Source organism: Aedes albopictus, chromosome 2 (genome assembly GCF_035046485.1).
Source record: "Aedes albopictus strain Foshan chromosome 2, AalbF5, whole genome shotgun sequence".
NCBI classification, from domain to species: domain Eukaryota; kingdom Metazoa; phylum Arthropoda; class Insecta; order Diptera; family Culicidae; genus Aedes; species Aedes albopictus.
In genome coordinates this window covers 298,517,830-298,542,240 of record NC_085137.1, presented here as the reverse complement: position 1 = coordinate 298,542,240, position 24,411 = coordinate 298,517,830, and the positions used below count along the sequence as shown (strand labels likewise).

The following is a 24,411-nucleotide window of genomic DNA, read 5'->3' as shown; positions in this document are numbered from 1 at the left end:
TCTACTTTTTATTTCATTTTCTCATTTTGGTATCGACATCGACCATGCTTCGATGAACCGTCGGGAAATTGGTTTCTATGGCTGTTTTTTTTTTTATTGATTACTCGCGGCGATAAGCGCCAAGATAGTTAGAACGAGCTTTGTATTTTTTTTCGTCCCAACATGATCACAAATTAGTTCACTCTGTCACGGTCGCCATGTAATATGCGTATGCTTAACGGCATGCTCAATACCAAAATCGATGTGGCTCCTGCTGAGACGACCATTTTTGCAGCTGTTTCGGCTGGAATATTGTCACTAGTATAAGCGTTCTCCAGCTGTGTAGTATTTTTTTCTACACATTCAGTAAATTTTGATATTTCTTCTTGCTGTTTCATGGCGATCAATTAGCTATGATTATGTCAGGTGTTTCTGTAGATTTGCATCTTTGTTCAAGGGCGTCAATTATTGCTTGAGCAGTTCGTGGACTCTGTCCTTTTGCATTTCTGCCTTTGTCTGAAAACCTTGCTAAAATTACTCGAATGCTCATTTGTGTGGTTGCATCTGTTATTAAAAAGTTACCTGCACGTAATGCATCCAGAACACATGTTAGTTTTCCACTTACTCCTTCATACTGGGGCACTAAGGTTGAGATAACCTTAATCAAATCTAGTTGCGTTGCCATGTTTTTCTTTATCAGTTTAGATTTTAGTTTCAAATAAAAAAAGAATTGCTAAAGCTACAAGTTTTATACTTGAAATAGAATTTGCAGCAAATTCTAGTTTTTGATTAATAATGATAATGATACTATCATACTTTTGTCTTGCACCCTTTTTAAATAAAATGAGAAGTAGAATTTTTATATTCATACTGATGATGCAAGTTGGTTATTGAATTATTAATCTTAGCAGTTTGCTGTCTTTTATGTATTAAAAAATGTTTACTATAAGCTCTCTACGTATTTTTGAGATAAAACATCCTCTAGGGTAGCAAGATCGTCTACAATTATGTTCCTTAACTCTCTACCTCGGTCTAACTTTTGATTTAGAAATGGTTTTGAATAGCTTTTATTGGGGACCTTTTTGAAATTGTTTTCTATTTTCCTCAAATGTTCGATGTTGGCCTCTATTGCTTCCATTAATTAGGGTACTAAAATTATTGCACTCCACTTACGTTTTTTTTTTGCTTTGAACATCGGCGACCTGGTAGGTACTCTCGTCGTCGAATCGCATCCTCCACTACTATTTCGTCCTTCAAACCCGCCTGCCGATGGTTATCGGCAGTGGTCTCGCCTGCAGTTGATATCGATTTGTATTTTTTTTTTTCTTTGTGCATTTGCACTTTAACACTAGATCTTCAGTTGATTTCACGGATTTCCTTACTGTTGGCTGTTCACGTTGTTTAAGCGAATTTCTCGCTGCGCCGTCTGCTGCATTTTTGCTTTCGCGAGTGCAATAAAGACGATGTTGCCGGCGATGATTCTCGCCTCCGTCGTGCTTAGGCTTACTTCAGTCTCGTTGATAATGGTGTCTGAAAACCAGCTCATAATTATGGCACTGAACATGAAAGTTCTTTACTGAACTGACTCACACTTAGTAACTTTTCTAAAATCGTTACACTTTTCACCGGTCTAAAATCGTTAGACACTTTTGGGTTTTCACTCGGGCTCACTGTTCAAGGTCACCAAATCTTGGCATGGTGCCGGAGAAGGCTTTGTGACCGAAAAGAAAGAACTTACACGAAAGTCGTGGTACAAAGTCAAAGACACTTACAAAGTCGTGGTATCCAGGTCCAGCCGGTCTTGAGGTTTGAGGTCGAAGGCCCTCAAGAACGCTTCGTGGAGGTGATGAATGAGCTTCCGAGCCACCAGGTCTAATTTCTTGTCCGCTTGGTACCGCTTCGGTTCTGTCTTCATTTACAAGAATGATTTTGGCCCTTTTCGCTGGAGTAGCTTCCACGTCAACATCATCCGCACTTATTTTGCAAAATCAAAAGTGGGAGGGCGCAAAACATTTTCTTTCTTTTTTTGCACTTGCTCCTGAGCTAAACACTTACTTTAAAGAAACCGCGACATGCCGACTTGGACAGAAACCTCGAACGCGAAAATATCGGGATTTTCTTTCGATTGAGTAGTCGACATCACGGGTCAACTGTTGGAAACTGAATAAATGTATTATGCTTTTCTCTTGACAGAGTTTGTGGCACAAATTTCCCGAATGGAGGAGAACGTGCCTCTAGAGCCGACCTACTGATACCTGAGAGTTTGTTCAAATTCACTTTGGTGCCGGGTGCATCGCTGCAGGTCTCGCTCCGGGCTGGAGCACCTAAACTGCTGACTTAGCGTTTGACGCGGCGTCGGATGACGCCCGCTCAGACGCCCAAGTTATTTCGCCTGGTCGCTGCCTCCAGCGACCGGATGCGGCTCATGTTGCGTCGCCAACGCCACACGATGATGATGATGACCGCCACCAGGATGAAGCCGCCATCCATTGAGTAAGATATCACGTCGTGGTACGTGATGCTGCCAAAATATATGTTGAACGTTGTTGCTTTCGTCTTCTCTGAAGGGCCACATTTTGAAGTTACTGTACGGTTTGTTGCTTGGTCGATAATGACGATCGATCTAGGCTGCGCCACCCAGCTAGGCTTCCTTGCCTGTTTACTGGGGGCATTTTTGTTGATGACGCTGCTGATAGGTGATTGCCCGGGTGGCGACACAAATTGTGCTGACCACGGGCGGCGATCGTTGAATGCGTTTCGCTGCTATGGAAGTACTTGTCATAGGGTCGTTACCCATTCTGACTTTGTGAACCTCCAAAAAGATTTACTGACAAAGGAAAAAGAGATTATAATGAATTGGACTGTTACCAATTAAGTATAAGCTCACCATGCTACCAAGTATCTTATCTCGTCCTCCAGAGTGTTTCTGTTAATATTATGGCACTGGGCCCACTTTTTCACTTTATGACCTCCTCACTGGCTTTACTTGGATTTATTTCCACAGTCAAATTTCGACTGACTAGATGTTCAATGCTCCGGGATGTCCCGCTCAAAAATCGGCTTGTGCTACTTAGGTCTCCGGTTAGGGAGATCGTTTTCCACTCGACGGTTGACAAGACACCCTCCAAAGTCCTCTCTGTAGCCACCAAAATGTCTCTGGCAGGGGTTACTGGGTTCTCCGATCAAGTGAGAGATATTTCCACTTGATTGAGCTTAGTCCGGAATTCGGATTACTGATTACACCTTGGAATAAACTTTGAACTTAGTCTTTATTTGGGCTGCGCTAGATGGTTATTGTTACTAATCAAACTGAGAAACTAAAAGAAAAGCGATAATTCACCCAGTCCAGGTTTTATAAAAAGTTTAGACTACTCGTTACGACGTCCGAAAAGGTAAATAATCTTTATTGATATTCAAGTTAAACGAAACCTACCAAAAAAATGCTTATTATTAAAAATAGAGGAAATGATAGCCGTGTCGCTGTTGCTTGGCATAAACTTGTTGAGGTGTTTTCCTTAGGTCCGTCGATGGGTCCGTCCACTTGGTGACATCGGTGGCTGCCGGACTTGCTGACCTGGCTATGTGCATCCGTTCTATTTCTTGTAGCTAAGGGCAGAATTGCTGATGCAACACACCGGTAGTTGCAGCCTTGGCCTTGTCAAGCAAAGCTTTTCTTGCATTGGTCAGGAAGTTCATTCCTTCGGCCTTGAGTTTCTGCTGGAAGGCGTTGGATTGTGCATCTAAGGATTCCGCCCAACCATCTTCTGTTCGGGTCCTTAAAAAGATCTCGGCCATGGCAAAACCCGTTGCCATGTCGATCTTTGAGATTCTGGACAATGATACTATGTCCCAGAGCTCGTCGGTCAGAGAGGTGTTTGAAGCCGATAAGGCCACAAACAAGCAGGTAGCGATCGGCATCGCCGTGGAAGATAGGTTCGCGAGAGCAGTGTCGCTTAAGAGCCTACAAAAAATCCACTTCTTATTAGGCCGTTCTGCCAAGTGGACGTATTCGACGATGAAAGGGCCTAAAGCAGGGATCGAGATCTTCTTGAGAAAATCTTTTCCTGACATGAGGAATTTCTCATGTGCTTTGACGAACCAACCTATGGCTCCCAATCCTGTATATGATAGAGACAGTACACATGCGGCCTTTCAGAAGCCGGAGACAGATTCACTGGGAGAAGAGGTAAACCCTTCTATGAATAGAATAGCCAGTTGCTTGGCCAGCGTTATATATCCTTTAAAAGCTGAAAAGCTCAAAAGCGTGAATCGGTAGTGTGGCGGAGCAAAGACCTCTGCAGCAAGCATTTCTGTGCTAGATGGCCCAAATAGGTTGTGAAGTCGCTCTTTGGTGGTTCGTTGAATATGGTTAGCGACATCGAATTCTTTTTTTGTCATGAGCCGTAAGCAATTTCCCATAACGAAGGCAGTGTGATTAATGGCCATAGCCATATTTTGACGATCCGTTCTCCCACAGTCCCCGGCCGCGATCTTCTTTGAGAGGAGATCCGAATAAAATTTAATCCACTTACAGCATTCGTCGCGGTTGATTGTGTGGACTACCTGGCGGACTTCGACCTGAGCCGACGCCGTCGGAACGCTCCCTTTCTTGCTCAAAAATTCCCAGGATGCTGGGGGGATAACAGCAGCCGATTTTCCGGAGGCCACATTCTTTAGGTTGGCAAGGCTAGCAGAACTACTGGCCTCATCTCCCGGCTGAGGGCAGAGGGTTTCAGGGAGTACTTTCTCCCCATTAATCTCTGCGTAGCTGAACACTCCATGGTACGTAGCAAACACTTTGTCTTTTTCCACAGCTTCGGCGCCGGAATACCAGGACCAGAACTGAAGTGCGTGGCCCGCCGCCATCGAGATATCGCAGCGCTCGGTGTTGCGTTCAAATAGGTATCGTAGTCCTGGTATTCCATAATTTGACGATCCGTTCTCCCGGAGTCCCCGGCCGCGATCTTCTTTGAGAGGAGATCCGAATAAAATTTAATCCACTTACAGCATTTGTCGCGGTTGATTGTGTGGACTACCATCAAATCCGACATGAGCTCTCCATCGACATGCCAGCCGACCGACGCGCCAAGTGTCACACGCTGATTGGTTGGCGCCCTTTTCGCGCTTCTGCCAATAGCCAGCGAGGCGAAGAACAAAAAAAAAGTCCGATCACGGACACTAGATGACGAGGGCAATTCTCTCGGTTGTACACACCAGGTTTGAAACGCTGCACACCGTTCGCGTTGTGCGCGAACAACGACTTAAAGACTTCTGATTTAATGTCACTGTAAATATTTTTAAGTTCTTGGTAATTACCTCTCATCACATCCGGTCCGCTTTCAACGACTGTAATACAGCCTGAGCTCATGTTACCGATTTCGTTAGACAACTTTTTTCTGTTTCAGCTATTCGCGCACAAACCATTGCTGTTTACCATTTTTAGTATTTTTTTCAGGTTTTCGCACAAATCATGCTGTTTACGATTTTTAGTACTATTTTTTAGGTTCCCACGCAAACAATATCCTGTGTGTAGCTTATATTCTGCTGTTATTCCCTTTAGTCAGAATTTCTCAATTGTTTACACGTTTTCAGGTCTAGTGCCACTTTTAGTGCATTTTATCGATTGTTCTTTTTTATCACTTTGTACGCCACAATAACCGTTTGTAAAGTCACCATTGCCAGAATCACCCACAACTTTAAAGCGTGTTCTTCGTGATACTGCTGATGATTTTCTAGAAAAATTGTTATCTGATCATAAGCATCACCTTCATTGGAGATTCTTTCATTGAAGCTCTTCATGCCAGTACGCCAGTATTCTAATCTGAGGGTCTGCGTGATGCACCACTGTAGGTTTTTAGGAAGTTTTTCCCATTTCTCTCTTTTCACTTTTTTTTTAACTCACGGATGCTAATCGTCGGTAACGCAATAAATTAACTTCCTTTCAGGTACCGGTCCTGTCACGGTCGCCATGTAAAGACACGATTTTAGTCTTTTGGAATATTCCAAAATTCTCTTGGATGGTTGTAATAAATCTGTCGTTTATTCCAAATTTTAGTTCTACATTGCTTTTCATATTACAACTCCATATCTTCTAATCTATCGAACGAGAATGACGATTCATCTTGCATCACGATATGTTTTGAAAAAAATGTTAATTTTTTATAACATCGAAAACAACACTATTGTCCCGAATGTGGTTGTTATTGGGATACTGGACTATTTGGAGTTGAAGTTTCCGCTGCTAAATATGGATCGCTACTGCTACTGCACACTGCATTCTGCTTTTGGATAGTTACCCTTTTTTAAACACTGTTCAGCTTGATGCTGGAAAGTTCTTTTTTGAAACACTTCTATCCTCCTTAGTTCAGGATTGTTTTTATCTAGGCACATTCGTCAGCTTCGTGAACAAATTGTACCACCGAATTCTTCAATCGCACTTCTTTACGCGTGGTGCGCTCTATTTTGGCTTTTATAAATTTGCCATGGGGTCGTAATGCTCCGTACACTACGGCTAAAGCTAATAGTCTCACTGCTACACCGGCGATAATTTTGTTTTCCACAGTATTTATCGACTGCTGCACGTATATATCATCAAATAACCACGACATTTTCAGTGGTGCTTGTTTGGTTGTTTTATCACAATTATTAACACTTGCACTTGAACTGTGGGTTTCACTTAGCTCAGTAGCTCACAATTCAATTTGCACTTATAAAATTCAACCGATTACCATCACGACTGTCGACGGTTCGCCATGTAACGTGTGACTTTTGGAGAAGGCACTGAAGGTAAGGTCTTCGTCCATTATAATTTGCTCTTCCATGGAAATTTCCACGATAACCGCTGTAGTTTCCTCGATTAAAATTATTCCTGTGAAAACCTTTTTTGGATACCTCTGTTTGGAAATGACCACTACCATTTCCTCGACCGTTGTTGAAATCTCTTCCACGGCTGTTTTGATGAGTACTACTAATTGTGAACATTTGTGCTGGGATACCTTACCTTACCGGTCAGGCTAAGGCCGGGGTGGCCTCTGCTGTACATAGTAGCCGCCTCCATTCCACTCGGTCCATGGCTGTTTGTCTCCAGTTCCGCACTCTGCGTAGGGTCCGCAGATCGTCCTCCACTTGGTCGACCCACCTAGCTCGCTGCGCTCCACGTCTTCTTGTACCGGTCGGATGACTCTCGAGAACCATTTTAGTCGGGTTGCTATCCGACATCCTGATGACGTGACCCGTCCACCGTAGCCTCCCGATTTTCGCGGTATGGACGATGGTTGGTTCTCCCAGCAGCTGATGCAGCTCGTGGTTCATTCGCCTTCTCCAAGTCCCGTCTTCCATCTGCACTCCGCCGTAGATGGTACGCAACACCTTCCGTTCGAATTTGTGCTGGGATGGGTTTATCGTTTTCCATTAGTTTTTGTACTGCATCAGTAATCTTCGTAAGGTCCCAGCTTTTAAGATAATTTTAGTATCGTTGTTTCTGGTTCCATCAATAAGTGCATCCACGCCCTTTTTGGTTGCCATAATATTTGCTCTATCTACGGGGATTTGTACCCTGACGCTTCATTACAAAACGATTCCGCTGATTCTTTCTGTTTCACGGCTTTGAGTTTGACAATAATATTATCAGAAGTTATTTTCGGTTCGCAGTGTTGTTTTACTGCGTTTAAAATGTATTTTAAGTCGTTGGTTTCAGCAATGACCTGACGAGCAGCACCCTTTAGCCGACCTTTAACCTGCTTTTGAAAAATTTGACAAAATAGAGTTCAATTCTGCTATTTTCAGTTTCAAATAATTCCTTACTTCTTCTAAATTTATAAATTGAATTTGGTTTATTTTATAAACTATAAATAAGTTTTACACATTTACACCACTTGAACTAGATATTGGAAATTCGCCCAAAATTTTAATAATCACTAAAATTAAACTTAATATTGGCGATTCGTATCTACCACAAAACATAACTTCGAAATTTTTGTCTCGTTATAATTACAGTTATAATTACAAATTAGTTAACGATAAAGCATAAAAATTATAGCGTTAACTTAATGTCATGGGAGAACTTTGCTTTTCAACTCGAAGGCGATCACTGGCTCACCTGTTGAACTGAACATAGACGTTAACGTCGATGAACAAGTCGTTTGCTTACGGCATCAGTGTTGAAATGTTGATACTTCTCGTTGTCGTTATCCTCCCTAGGCCGCTCCATGTCGCTTTCAAAGCGTTTCTGCGGCTTTGTAGTTTTAATTCTTTATTACACAAAACCAACACTTGTATCGATACTAGCACAAGATTTTACCATAGCTTGAATTCGTGGCTCTCATGTAATTCTTGGTGTTGTTCGAGTACATTGTTTATTTCTATGTTGGTGCCACTCGTGGTTATTTTTGGTTTAGAGCTGCTTTTGCCCATTTTTGCTGATCACTGATAATATGTCGTTAGCGTTTTCCACAAAATGTAAATAAAGCACCATAAAATCACTGCAGTTGGGAGCGTAAGTCGAATTATCACCACCATGTTGTATTCTAATGTTCTTGTGGCGCTTTCATAAAACAATATGTTTTAATTTAACTTCAATTTTCACTAGTTGTGCAAGTTTTTATACCTGCTCACGGTTCGTCATGAGATGATCAGCCTTGAAAGATGTTTTTCGAAGTGTAAATGAACCTCTCTCAAATGAGAGTGATAATAGAATGTTCTTTTTCTTTTCATTTTTAGTTTCACATATTCAGTCCTGCTGGAGGTAGCTGGATGTCATTTGCATGTATTCGTGTAAGCGATCGACGACGATCGATATCGGAAAGAAAGGGAGAGAGAATTGCCAGAAAGAGTGCTCATATGGAGAAGACTGTTTCAAGGCTAAAAACGCTTGGTAATAACTACACCGTACACCCTTGAATGAAAGTACACAGCGAATGAGTAACTTGCGAAAAGACAAAGAATTTTTCACTCATATTTGCGTACGACTGGATCAGCACAAAAAATGTGCTGATCCGGTGTTACACAAATTTGCGTGAAATTTCACACAAGTTTGCATGAAATCTTTTGTCTTTTCGATCGCTGCGTGAAAGTCACTCCTTGCTCTGTGTACATCGATCTTTCCGTGTAGCATAGGAAACTGAAATATGAGTATGACACGTTATTGTTGCGTCAAGATTCTTGAAACGATCGGTGCTCATCAATCTGCTTATGCGTACATTGCATTTGTCGCCTAAGCAAATCGATGCTAATGGACTGTATGACATGTGGAGTACAGATGCCACAGTTTTCACAATCCCGAGAATTAACATAGTTTTTTTATATGTTATTTTGTTTATCTAATACTTTATTCAGAAACTATATTCATATCTTTAATGTGTTCTAGAATATCCTACTACTTCTTTTTTTCAGAAAGTTTTCCCTAATTCAAACAGAAGGCTTTTAAATGTGCTATTATTCGTAGAAAACATTCGAACATGTTCGTTTGATTCCCACCAAGAATGCAGTAAAACTATCACGAAACTTTCGATTCTCACAGGCATGTTTCCAAAAATTTCTTCAAATTCGAAACAGGAAGCTTCTAAATATTCCATTTACCGCAAAGAAACTTCAATCACCTAAGACGTTCTGAGGTGGAACCAGGTTCGCCTTCCGAACGTTTCCAGTGTGGTGACGGTGTCCTTTTTGATGACGGGTCCTCCTCGGCCGCTTCTACTCGGGGGTCCTCCACACAGCTGCTGTTGCGGTTACGTTTGGTTTTGAATCAATCGGATAATGTTAGACTGCTAAAATCAACCATAGTTTGAGCTCGTGCTCTTCGTAGAATAAGTTGTTTGCCTTTAAATGCTCTTCGATGTTAATATTGGTCGGTTGGTGGTGCCACTTTCAGAGTGTCTGGCACTGTTCGCCCCTAAGCATGTGGTGTTGAGTTTAAGGTTCTTCTTGATCTGCTCCATGGTGTGTCTTACTCAGTATGGAATAGATTTTCCACAAGGTGATTGCGTAGTACTCTTCCCGTGATAGAAATGTTCTCGAACAGGTTGAACGATTGTAACACATGTTTCTTTAATACAAATGATGAGGGGTGTTGGGTGGCACTACTGAGTCGTTTTCAGTAGGCCTATCTACGCGTACTTCGGGAGCGGTCATCAGATAAGCTACTCCCTTTGACTTCTACTTACTAACTGGGCATATGTATATTTCATTTACTTGAACAAAGTTTATGTATCCATTTCATGTGTGGTGCTGTATGCACCAAATTGTTGAGATCTTCGTTGGTGCCGGGCGTAAATCTTCCTTCTTGTGCACCAATTCTTTTGACGGGGTGTCGGATGACAGTCCCTCAGACATCCAATTTCCTGCGGCGGGTCTCCAACTTCAGCGACTTGAGACGTCGCACGTTGTTCCGCCATTTCCAGATAAGCACGGCGGCGATCAATACGACGACAAATGCGCCGTCTACTGAATAAGACACCACATCGTGTGCGGTGATGGTGTTCTCGATGACTTCTTCGTCTCCGAACGGCCACATTGTGCTGGTTGTAACTACTGAGGATGCGTCGAATGGGCCGTTGGTTTTTATTAGCCCAAGCCGGGGCTCCTTCTTGGTGTTCGGTTCTGCCTGGTTGATCTTTCGGGTTCACGTTGGACTCCGTGGATGATCCTAGATAAAGAGATATTTGTTTTCGTCTCTTGACTATCCATAGAAGGCCGGCAAAAATACTCAAAATGAAACAGAGAGTTGACATACTTTGCGAGATGTATGTCTGAATTTTATGCTGTTTTGTTATTGTTTCCAGCTGGTGCCTATTCCTGATATGGATTTCATCAATATTTGGTTGGATCTCCAGGGTCTGTTGGTTGATGTGCAAACCATCCAATGACATTACCAATGCAGGTTCCATTCTATATGACTCGGCATTACTGTACTTTGTACCGTTTATCATAACAACAATTGTGGAACTCTATTAGGTACGTTTTAGATAAGTTCCTTCTGGTGTGAATAAGTCGCCAACACGGCAACAATTTTAATTTTAGGTATACAAAATTGCTGCAAGATGGATTAGTTTGGAAGCATTGTCCATTATTTAGTTTCGAGTTACATGATGTACCTGACCCTGCGGTTGAGTCGGCTGTTGCTGCTGATGTATGATGTTTTGGGGTTGGCCTTGATGTGCTCTTTGGCTCCCAACCGTCATTGCAGATCAAAGTGATGGGAACAGACCTTCTATCCACATCAGCGAAAAATTCATCAAGCGTGACCACAACATTCCGCACATCTGCAGCTCTGGCGAAGTTGGTCTGAACGTTAACGGGTTGAGGAGTGTAATTGTCATCACAGGTATATTTCCTAGGGTCATACGCTAGTAAATATAAAACAAAAGGGCGAATTTTCATCCTACTCTTTATTTGAGATATCTGGTCGGTATTGGATATTGATATACAATATTCCTCAATTGCCTCATTCATTTCATGGGATATCGTAAACGGTACGGGAATCTCTATCAATAGGGATTTTAACGCGGACTGATACAGTATACTGTTGAAACGACGATTTTCAATATACTGAATCAGGTCGCCACTATTCGTATTCACAGCAGGTCCATCGTACACATTTATGTACAACGCGCGACGTCTGATATTGTCTTCGATTTCATGTCTCGTAAAACCATTCACATTCAGTCTAGCAACAATTCGAGGACAACAATTCCTTTTACAGTGAAATCAGGGATACGTCGCAATCATAGGGGTTCAAAGCACTGGATCAAATCATTATTTAAAAACTCATTTAACCACCGAGAGCATAGAAAACGTACCTCATTGTAATGTCTTCCTAAATCTAGAAGGTATCTTACAAGGGGCTCGGGACTATCGATGAGTCTTAGTCGATCAGTCGGAGAGAATTCTGCAGCTACCCCTAATTCATTAATCATTAAATCAACAATCGAAAGTTCGGCGACAAATTCGCTCAGCGTTCGAATCCGCCCTGAACTTAAATTAAAAATTTCCTCAAATGTATAATTTTCTTTCAGGCCTTTTCCTGATAGCGATCTCATTAAGTGCAACATCGTTTTCCCTTTAACGGTGATCCTCTAACTGCGCGACCCTGGATATCGTCGTAGTTCCGAGCATTTTGCTTGGCTAAAGAGGATCTGAAAGCAGAATACCAATGAGTTTTATTATGCTCATTCACAGCAACATAAAACTCTAGCTATGACATTCAAGTACGACGAAATGTATCCTAGGTTTCTGTTCCTTACTACGAAATTCCGCATAGCAACAAAAACGGACCATTGATCGCATCCATGAATTTCATTTTTTAATTGACGCATATCGTCAATATCTATAGCATAATTGATCCTATTGCCACAACCGGGAAACAAGTTAGCATGAGCATCATTTGGTCGATATCGGCCTCTTTGATTAATTCCCGCGATACCATTGAAAACGCGGAATCCATCAAGGTCTTGCACGGGGCCGTTGACATACTCGACATCATCTAAAGGCCATTGCTCACCAATGCGAACTTGGCAGAAAACGTTATTCTGAAGGCCGAGACGAACTATCCCTCTCTGCATCGCAATGAGAGATGTCACAGTCATATCTATTAACGAAGGTTGACTCATTGTCAAACATACCAAACAAGTAAGCACCCATAGACGCGATTCCTCGCAACTCCACCGCGCTCTCGGGAATATCGGAAAAATCCGATTCTATCAGAACTTCTCCTGGAACGATTAGAGAAGCAAAAATCCCTGTAATCTCAGGAGCCATCTCATCTCTGTAACTAGTAGATGTCAGGTCTGACTTGTTGAGAACCCCGAAAGTTCAGTTACAATCTCGTATCTCGCAATAAATCCAGCTGAAGGCATCGCATCCAGAATCCCTGCAAATGTATTGAAGGGATACGTCGGAAGAACAGTTTCATAGTTGGTCAAGTGTCTCACGTCGGGATTTTGAAGTGACATGCTAATAGCACGCATTTTCAAATTATTTAGGCCGCTGTTACCAATAGCGTGAGTAATAATATTCTGTCTCGTCAGTGCGCGAGGAGGATAATCAAAAACTCTCGATCGCACAAAACGGTTAGGTATATTCGGCACAATTGCACCCGCAAGCAATTGGTTCAAAACAATTCTGTATCTATCATCAAGCAAACCATCACGTAATTCTGAATACGGAAAACCCATAGAGTCGGGGTTATAGACCAGATCCCCTTTATAAATGGATTTTCTTTTTGGTTCTTTCATAGCTGTTAAGGATAATCTTCTTTCTTTTCTGTAATCCTCAATAATGGCGGATATAAAGGTAATTACATCATCGAAAGCGATTTTATCACCATATGAGGTGATAATGTAGCGTGCATCGTTTGGCTCATCCCTCCACTCAATTAATCTTATATCGATCTTTTCAATGATTTCAATAGGATAAGTTCCCTGATCCTTCAAAGAAGGAAGGGGGGAAGTTGGAGAGGCGAAGACGATGTTTATCGTTTTATCAAGTGTCAAACGCAGTTTTGAGATTATTTCAAAAATCTGCGTCAGAGAAGAAGACTCTTCTCTTTCATTATTCTTTTCAACTCTGGTCTTTTCGTCATTATTCTTTGAATTAGCGGTGTTTACAGGAGAAGCATCTTTTGTTTCTTCTCCTACACCAGCTTCTTACTCTTCTTTTCCTGATCTTTTGGAGGGATCTTTCTTACTCTTCGATGTGTTTTGCGACACGTTAGATTTCAGGGCGATGGTTCGATGAGCCGCGTGATATCTTCCATTTCGACCACGATTTCCGCGTGGAACGGCTATCACTGTATGTATTAAACCTAATATTTTGAGAGCGATAATGTAGAACGCTATTCGTATTTAGTATTTCCCGTTGAATCGTTTTCGGTATCCTTTTGAACCGCTGATGTGAGGGTGGTGAACTGTCCAGCCTTCAGGAGAAGTCTGGTTTCAGAATTTTTTACTCCTGCTGCAAGAGCTTTAACTCCTGCTTTTACAGCCATTTTTGTAGCTGTATCAACTGGAAAGTCTTCGCTTATATAGGCGCGTTCCAAATCTAAAGTGAGCTTCTCAATTTGCTCCGTAAATTTTCCAACATCGCCATTCTGCTTTGTGGCGTTTAATTTTGCAACCACTGTTTCAGGTGCAGTTCGAATTTTACATTTATCCTCCAGTTTTTGTATTATATCATCAACATCTTGTGGGTTATCCCCAACTGCTGCTCGCGCTTTGCCTTCCAGGCGAGAAAGTATTACCTGGAGGGCAACCGCACGATTGTCAACGGTCAGCAGCGACTTGCACGCATTAAGAGCGGCTATCGTGCTGTTCAATTTCTCTCCATCACCATTGTACAAACTTCTATCAATTGTGTCATTCTTAAGGATTTATTTATTTTACTAGTGAACATAATAGCTGTTACTGTTGCTTTGAATGCAATAACCTCAGTTTTACTTTTGAGCTCAACTAAAGACATTATAGCTTGATGAACTTGTTTTGCTTTTTCTAAGATAAAGTTGTTTTCCACTGAATTTTCTACTTTTGTGAGGTTCGTTAATTGAGCAAGTAGAATATTTGCCAAATCTCTTTGTTTAAACAAAATCCTTTTAGAAGAGCGTACGTCAATCTTTTGTTTTAGATCGTTATAAATTGCTTTTAATTTTTCGTATTTATCCTTCATTGAGACCTATGAAGGAATGAACTATTGGCTAATACAAAATTTGCTGGTTTTCGCTACTCACTCATTTACTCATACTGGACTCCCAGTTCTGTTGTTGATTGGCCTCGCCAAGCGGTGTGCTTCAAGCATTTGTGATTTTTTTAAACTGAAGATTCTGGATCATCTGCTATAGGTTGGCCTCGCACAGCCAGCGGTGTGCTTCGGGCATTTGTGATTTTTTTTTTAACTGAAGATTCTGGATCATCTGCTATTCCACGTTCAGCGCCGCAATTGATTTCGCCGCTTTGAACGCAATCCTCTGCTCACGTTTTTTATGCAAACCATATAGCACTATGGCTAAATGGATGACGACCACGATGAGTATTGACCACAGCAATAATGTTTGCTGTACGTGGTTCTCGTCGTGCGTTTGCTGGTTCTGTACGACTGTGGTGAGACATAAATCACCGTTTTCGTTATGTTGTTTACTTTGGTGTTTACCCATAATCACTTTAACTCCACTTGGAGAGAAACTGTTTCAAAAATAACCTTATCCGGTTTCGGATTAGTGAGAACACTTTGGAATGATCTTTGAACTTCGACTTTATTTACAATTTTTACAGTGTGTATCTTAACCCTACGTGTTGCATTATTGATATATAATAGTTAGGTTTACAAGTTGTCAAAAACGGAATTTTCATATCCCTTTCAGGACCTGGGATTTACAAAATATGTCATAAATCTAATAGAAAAAAAGGCTTGGACTTATTTGTCGCTGAATAGGTTGATATTTTATTTATTTCCTCTTATGTGCTACAGTCATAGCACAATCATGGGTCACCCACAATTATGGGTCAATTCTATTTGAATAGCATGGTGAACAAACTAACTAATAATTGTGACAGAGTGACCCATAATTGTGCAATGACTGTATATCCCTCTCGAATCTGGGATTTTCTATATTTTTTTATCTGTTTTCATGTTTTCTAACTTCAGAACCGAAGAGGCTTATTAGTTAAGGCGTGGTTTAAAAGTATAGAATTGTGAAACATTTGTACGGTCTTTAATCTAGTTCCTATCTAGCACAAGGGGTGAAAAGAGATGAAATCTTAAGCTATCTGCTATTTCTAAGCCACATGTGGGCTTGTTTTTTCCTAGCTCGAGTCTGCATATGCATGCTTAGTCCTCCTATTTCAAGTGGTGCAATAAAGTTATGTAATCGGAGGTCCTTATTTTGCGCTCTACTTTTTATTTCATTTTCTCATTTTGGTATCGACATCGACCATGGTTCGATGGACCGTCGGGAAATTGGTTTATATGGCTGGTGTTTTTATTGATTACTCGCGGCGATATTCCGGAAACCGTAAATCGTTCTAGATTTACTCATACCTGGGTATTAGTCCGCGAGTATGGAGTTGGGTGTGGACGTGCGACTTGAGTATAAATTTCTTCTTCGTCTACTTGAAGTACTTCATCATCTTGTTTTTCGGGTTGTAAATTATTTTCTTGTCCGGCTGTTCTTTTCATAGCGTTTCTGTGGGACAGAAAGTTGATCAAAGAATCCCAGAATGACGCAAGTAGTTGCCATCCTAGACCGTATATGTCGTACAATATGCGTCCATGCATTATGGTATCAATCAGAAATTTAATGAATCTACCAATCATGTACAATCCTATAAATGTTGAGGTAATATTGTTTAGGCAGGGTTGACCACGACATTAGCTCATTCCAATATTTTTCTATTATGTTTTCGATTACTTTCTTTGAAACCAGTGCTTCGAAACGGAAGCCTTGAAATTCAGGTTGTTGTCCAAGTAATATTTTGTGCAACACATTCGATGCAACTCGCCTATCTCCTTGCTCGTAAATCATATTTCTCATTTTCTCTACGCTATCAGAGTCATATACTCCGCTTTGCATTAAGTTAGGTAGATGTGTATATGGCCAAGTTGTTAATAAATCGGTTGTGAGTTTTAACGGTGAGATGGCTTCTCGGATACGACCGTCAGTTGTATACCATCTTCCACCTATTTGGAATTTGGCTGGCGAAGAGTTGTGCAATCAATTTTTTGTAAAATATGAGTTACTGGGGCAAGGAACATAGTTTGATTGTTATAATTTACAGGTATTTCTTGATAACAAGTATCATCAAATCGAGGTGTTACGTAAACTGGTTTGCACTCCAAAGCCGCTGTCCATAAACTACGTAGACTTTTTTCCGGCCATCTCAGACCCCCCCCCCCTCCCCCCTCGTAGACTTTTGTTCATACAAAATTTTCGAAATTTGTATGGAGCGTAGACTTTGGTCAGACCCCCCCGTCCCCCCTAAGAGTCTACGTAGTTTATGGACAGGCCCAAAATGTGCAATACTTCTCCTGCTACTACGGCAGTATATCCCGATCTTTTAATGATGCTAGTTACAAATTCGGTTGGGTTAAGGCGTGCTAATGTGAGTTTAGTCTCCATTAGCGCCTTATCCACCTTGCACATTTCCGTCATAACAGTGTTATAAAGCTCTGTCATGCTTTGTCCGATATAATTTTCAACTAAGGTTATCTTCGAGTTGAAATAGGTAAACAAATCGAAATTTTTTCCTGTTGCTGCCTTCCTTCGGAAAGGGGAATTATTGAAGGCTAATCACTTCGACTATGAGTATGCGCGACTATGAGTATGGTCGGTTGTAAAACCTATGTGGCCGCATATTTTTGTTTGTTCCTTTGCCCTTATTGAAAAGAGATGTGTGTTTGAAACTGTGCTGGCTTTTTCAATTTGTTTATTCTTATTTTCATTCATGGTTTTGTTTACAGTGCCTTCGTAGATCACTTCATACTCCTCACATAGTCCGTCCGGGGACTATGTATTCGGATCAAAAACTTTTGATACTTCTTTGTCCCCGACCTTAAGCCATTCCTATGAAGTTAGCAGTGCCTGAGCATCAGGTTGCTAAAGGGAGATTTCAGTGTACACCGAAGTGCATTGAAACGCATAGCTTTGGAGTCAGAACAAGACTGTCCTGGTACTGGAAGCGAAGTTCCTTTTATTTAGTTTTTCAATCGATTATTACAATGTAAGTACATATGCCTAAAAGAGATAGATAGATATACGCCTGGGGCGGCGGTGACAATATTTCGGCAATAACTTATTTGGTAGAACATGAGCCTTAGCGCATCGTCCAAACGGACGACCACCAATGAGTAAAAGTGCAATCAGCAAAACATGTGGCGCACAGCGTACTCGAGTGCCTCGATGCAAACTGCTTACGCATGTTGCACCGAGGCCATCGTTCGTACCCATGCGGACCTGACCTATTCTGTTATGATTCTGTTGTGACGTACCATTCTGAGTGTTTTTATTGCTAACGCTGATTGATGAAGGAAAGATGTTTTGGGTCGATGCGTGTATGGCACACTCCGTTTCTTCACATTTATTGTTTGATGCCATGTCCCAAGTACCCAAGCAACACACATGTTATATAAAAGTTACGACAGCGCAAGTTTTGGTTGTATAGAAGTTTATATTACGTTATTTCAACAACATGTTAAAATTACGTAAAATAAACTTCTATACAACCAAAACTTGCGCTGTCGTAACTCTATTATAACATGTGTGTTGCTTGGGTAATATATCCATCTTCAGAGTCAAGATCTTCCATGTGAATATACAGGTCAGTCCGTTTCTTAAATGTATTGCATCGTTTTCGTAATCTACGGTAGCAACGTAATCATGTAGAGTTACTTCATACTCGTAATATACCAAAGCATCAACCCAGGTATATATCGGCGTTCTGTACGTCCCTCCTTTGCAATTGCTACCCCACACGGATCCGACTATAAGGGTTTCCCCGCGAGTGGTTGCATTGCGTTTGAGCTGGCGTAGTTGAATATCGTATGTTAATTTTACTATACCCAACTGTTGAGAGTATCGACATTCGTCGGAAGTGAATTCTTTTACTATATACTCGTAACTCCTTTCGTATTCGGAGGTATGAGAATGCATACCACAGTGTTTAATAGTTCGTTTTATTATCACTTTACATTGGAAAGCTCTTATGTCGCTTTTGGCGTTTCTTTGTAGTACTTGAATGTGTACTTCATTCGTCGTTAAATTGTTTAATGGAGGGATATAGGAAGCCACATCTAATAAGGAGTAACTTGTGAGGCTCACCTCAGGATTGCGTAGGCGATTAATCTCGAGCCTTCCAAAGACAGTGCGGTTCCGAATATCGCACATGCCACATGTCTTACTCGCGACTTCGCCTTTTTTATCTTTGGCTTTGCTATTTCTTTAACTTTGTCGACATATATGGTTTTTTTTTTGCCGAATTCGTACCCTTTCAGTATGTTCTCGGATGTTCTTCCCATAAATTTTCTTTGTTTCGACGTACAGGCTTCATCTACGGGTTGGTTAGAACTCCGTTTTGTTGCCGTATTTTCCTTGGTGTTTTCTGTTCTGGGATTTTCTTCTGTGGCGGGAGTTTCCGGTGCCCTAACATCCATAACGGCTAGTTTTATTACAGGACGGGTATACTCTGCGGATGTTGTTTTTACGACGGCCGATCTGACCTGGCCATCCTTTGATTTATGTGTCTTTGTTATTATACCCTTTTTCCATCTGGCCTTTTGGTCGTCGTCGGCGATCATTACGACATCTCCTTCTTGTACGTTTTTTATAGCTTCGGACCATTTTGTCCTTTTTGCCTGCGTAGGCAGATATACGTGTAACCAGCGATCCCAGTATTTTGTTTTTTAGTTTTTATTAATGTGTATTTTAACTTAAATGCTAATTCTAAACTCAGCGATCCCAGTAGGTTTTTGCCATTAGTTGCGCCTTTTTCCATTGCGATCTAGATGCTTCGGCTTTTGAAACCTCCTTCAGTGATGGTTCTGCTCCTCCTGAACATCCAATTAGGAAGTGGTTTGGCGTGAGAGGCTCGTCATCTGTTGCGTCCAGTGATATCGAAGTAAGTGGTCTACTATTTATTATATTTTCAATTTCGGTTAGTAGAGATCGGAACGTATGTTCTGGCATTGGCAGATTGGGTAAGAGACTCTTCACTTCTTGGACCAATCGTTCCCATGCTCCGCCAAAGTATGGTGCTGCTGGGGGGTTGAAGTGCCATTCTATTCCCTTCGATGCAAGTCTGTGCTTAAGTTTTTTTTAATTCGCTTTCAGCCCCTACAAAATTTGAACCTTCTGCTTTTACCTGCACTATTTGGCTATCATTTTCTTCTTGAATGCAGCCATTGGTCCAAACAAAAGATACAGGATTGCTAACGCCCGTGAGATTTAATTCCTTTACTATATGTTGATCGATAAGACTCACGGAAGATCCGGAATCAAAGAAGATGTAGGTGTTTACCTTTTTATTGCAGGAGCGGTTCATGAGTGTGCTTTAAGTGTGATGTTACCAACACTGATCTTAAGAACCTGGTTTAATTAAGCTTTGTTCAACAGTAGGAAGTTCCGAATCACTTTCTTACTCTTGATCTGAGATAACAGTGATATCCAAAATTTGAATGCTTTGTGCATATATTAATTCGTTTGCTCCGTATATTTCAACCTCTTTATTCCATTCGGAAGATATTATTCTAAATTCGAAAGATTTCAAAAGTTATCTGTACTCCGAAAAGTGAGCCTGTAGTTGCTGTCTTTTCGTTTCCACGCCATTTATCGTACGTGATCTATGTTTGCTTTTGACTAAATTTAAAAATTCCCGTTTATATGTGTTTCGAATTCTCGAAGCCGATTCATTTAAAACCCATTTTAACAGAACTCCATAAATCAGACCATAAATTTACACAATCTATAAGTTCCCACATAAAATTCCGTTAGAAATAAAAGCAAACAATACCACAATATGAACCGTTTTAAATATATTTTGAGTTTTCAAATATAGCAAAAAAAATATTATTATTTTAAAAGATCTTTAACACTCTCTAAGATTCGTAATTAGCAACCACACTTCCGAAAGAACTGGATTATCCATTGTAATAATATGTTTATCTTAAATGCACTTTACTTATCTCATTGCAATTGCATTTCGTCCAATGACAGCAGCGGCGCGCCATCCGATGGTGATAAGACACATGGTTCGGTCACTTCGGTGTTTTCACGTCCTCCGTATGGTGCCGGTTTCCGTTCTTTTATTACAGTCCCCGTAATACTATTTTTTGATACGCGTTATTACCGTGCACGTCTGCATTCACGCGGGTCAAACGGAGACTCGTTTGGCGGTTTTCTTAAGTCTTCATAGACTTAGAATTGCCTGGCGGTTTCCTTAAGTCTTAATAGACTTTGGTATGTCTTGTTTGTCAATCTTCGAATAGTTTCACTCCTTTGCGGAAGTATGAATCCATTCTCGAAATTGTCTTCAATAGGCACTGATACTGATACATTTCCTAAATCGAAATGTAACAGCCATGAGTCGTAATCAATTTTACATCTATTTGCTGCAAGAAAATCACGTCCAAGAATTCCATCAGTTTGAATAGGGTATTCTTTAGATACTAAATGAAATGTATGCTTGGTTTTTAAACCATTTCCAAATTTTAATTCTGTTTCAGCGGTGGCTATTATTTCAATCTCGTTGTCTGTGATTCCTATTAATTTAATTTTCCTAGATGTATTTAATAATGTATCCGGATTTACTTTGTTAATTTTGAATAATGATGTATCTGCTCCGCTATCTATTATTAGTGTTATTTTTTCAACAGACATTGAAGTTTCTATGCACACAAAATTTGATGCCTTTCAATTTATTGAGAGGATCGGTCTACCCAATCTGTTCTCTCGTCTGTTCTCCGATTGATCATTGCTTTCTTCTCTTCTGTGCTGATTATTTGTTTCGGACGAGGCTTGATAAATTCTACCTCTTCCAGATCCGTTCCTGTTATCGTGATTGTTATATGACCTTTCTTGACGACGGTCATTATTTCTGTAATTGTTATTGTTGCCATGGTTTCTCCAGTTGGAGTTACGTCCATTCGAATTGTTGTGTTGACGCCAAGAGAGGTTATGATTGTTTCTCCATCGTCAAGGTTTCCTCTATACGAGTTTTTGAATGGAGGTCCGTTTCCTCTAAAATTTGATTTGTACTTATTGTTAAAATAGAGTACATTTGCAGTTGGGACTGCATCATTGTCATTTCCTGCAGCCCGTCCTATTGCATCATTTAGAGTATCAAATGTCCCTGATTTTATTATCAATTGGACACTCCCATTTTTGAGACCATTAGCTAGAGCCTTGATTCCTGCTTTGTTGGCCATTTTTGGCCATTGCTGTGTCTATTGGAATTGCATCATTGATGTATTCAGTTTCCAATTGACTAGTGAGTTCTTCTATTTCATATGAAAATTTATTTAACGTTCCGTTTTGACGAGTATCGTTTAATTTTGCCAAGACCACATCAGCTGCGATGTGATACATGCATTTTTGTTTCAGGCTATTAATTATTGTATCAATATTGGCTGGAGCATCTCCGACTGCTGATCTAGCCTTTTTTTCTAATTTCGACAGTACAATTTGCACCGCAATAGGTTCAGTTGCTGGTGTAACTGCTGATTTTAATGCTGTAAGGGCGGCAATTATATTACATAATCTTTCGCCATTCCCATCGTATTGAGGTATGAGGGACGACGCTATTTTAATCACTTCAGCTGCCATTTTTCTATGAATTTTTAATTTGAGTTTTGCAATAAAAGTTATATTGCATGCAACAGTAAAGAAAGTTTTATCTCTTTCTATATTTGCTTTCATTAATAATTCCTCTATTAAAGTTATTATTTTATTACTTTTTATTTTATTACTATATATCCGATTAGTGGAGGTGAGGAAATATTTATGTTGTTGTGATTGTTTGATGCTCTGAATTTTAAACAAACAATAATTTATAAATATCGTCTTTGCATTTTCTAGTTGAATCAAGTTTTTTAAGCAATGTTTCCTTTAAATATTCTTTTTCTTTCGGTCGTTTTCTGAGAATATTCAATATAATATTCAAAGTTGCAAGTTGAAGTTCGATTTCTTCCTCCATAAAATATTCAAACTCAATTTTTTGCGTTATTCAATCTCAGTTTTATTCATTTAATGGTCATTTATATTTGTTCAGGATAGTTATACCCTTGTTATATACAATATGGTTGTCTACAATTGTATGAACTGGTGTGTTTTATATAGAAAATCTTATTAATTGTGTATTATATGGTTTACCCTGAACACTTGGTTGAAAGTGTTGATCTGCATCAGCTTAGTGTTTACCTTGAACACTTGGTTGAAAGTGTTGAACTGGATGCCCTTGCTGAACTCTGCTTCGGGCTTGTTTCTGCTTCTTGTTCCAATTCTTCTTGGTCAGGCGTAGATTTACTGTCAGCACATTGTCCGTACATTGTTCACACTATTATTCAAGTTCTTCACCGTTTGTGATTTTTTCTTCATTGTTCGATGTAAAAGTTTGTTAAGAACAGCCAAAGACTGTAGAATAGAGTCACTCCTATTAATGCCGCTACTAGGGCCATTAATATTAAATTGAACGTGGACATTTAGTTTTTTTTTCTCAGTATACTATCACAATGACACGTCCTCCTAATTTTTTGTTGAAGGCTTCGTCATGAGCCATTATGCCCTTCGGTGTTGACAATATAACTGTTCCCGTAATTCTGGGTACCACTTTTCTGGCATATTTATAAATGTTTTTCACCTTAAATGTTTCATTGTTCACTACTGCGATGTTTGTTAGAGCCTTGTTTTGCACTGTATATTCCCTTTTGCTGATGTTTTGAATTTTTATGTAGTCCTTTTCTTCGAGCGCTTTGATCAACTGCTCAACTGCACCAATAGTAATCTACAATTTTACTACTGTGCCAATTTTGATTCCTCCCCTGAGGGTTCGCACTACTGTCATTATTTCCTGCGTTGCGGCCATGATTCACTTGCACTATCACAATTGTTTTACTCTGATTTTGGTTTTTGATTCCATCGTTTCCTCTCTTCCTCTCTGAACTGTTTCTTCGCTGCTTTAGAGAGGTTTGGTGGCACTTTTCGAATAACTTTCCTATTCTCCAGATCCGGCACGTATGGAGCTTCATCCATATTGTCCCAACACTCGTCATCCATCGTTAGAAAAAATATTGTCACTAATAAGAGGATGTTAGAATTCTTCTGTGCACTTCGTTTTTTCGTTCATCCGTTTTCACTTTTCCACACTTATTTTTGATAAGTCTGCTAAAGTGTGTGCCTTTTTAGTGGTTTTTTGTTGAAGTTTCTTCTTATCAAGGCATTTACACTAAGTGCTAGTTGCACTCCACTCACTATCAGAACGATCCACAATAATAGTGTGTTCTGGTCAATTTTATTCGAATGTTCATTTTGTAAGTTTATTATCTCTACATGTTGGTCACCATTATGTTCGACGTGGGCCTTGGATTCTTCTGCACCCATGGCTATGTGTGATGATAGCCACTGTTCTACACTACGCACATTTTTTTTTTCAGGCACTTTACACTTTTCACTGCACTAACAGGTTTTTGACTGTCGTTAGGTCGCCATATTACAGGCCCCGTATTACTATTTTTTGATACACGTTATTACCGTTCACGTCTGCATTCACGCGGGTCAAACGGAGACTCGTTTGGCGGTTTTCTTAAGTCTTTATAGACTTAGAATCGCCCTAGGAACATTGCTTCGGTGAGTGATATTTACGACTGGTAACAGTCGGTAATCACTTCGAACAAGTCGGGTCTCTGGTTTGACAAAGACTGTCTGTATTTCTGAAGTGCTTCGGTTTTTGGTTCGGTTCGGTG

The 24,411-nt window shown here is 40.3% G+C and overlaps 1 protein-coding gene and 1 long non-coding RNA gene across 2 annotated transcripts in view; one reads left to right on the top strand and one right to left on the bottom strand.

Moving 5' to 3' along the window:
• LOC109423789 (uncharacterized) overlaps nt 1-24,411 on the top strand; it is a 136,207-nt gene that overhangs the window by 46,254 nt on the left and 65,542 nt on the right. The gene's annotated exons all lie outside the window — the stretch shown is intronic.
• LOC134288177 (uncharacterized) lies at nt 166-8,678 on the bottom strand. The gene is made up of 2 exons (XR_009997795.1): nt 6,927-8,678; nt 166-6,870 (listed from the first exon to the last, which is right to left on the bottom strand). It is a non-coding gene; the product is annotated as an uncharacterized LOC134288177 (long non-coding RNA).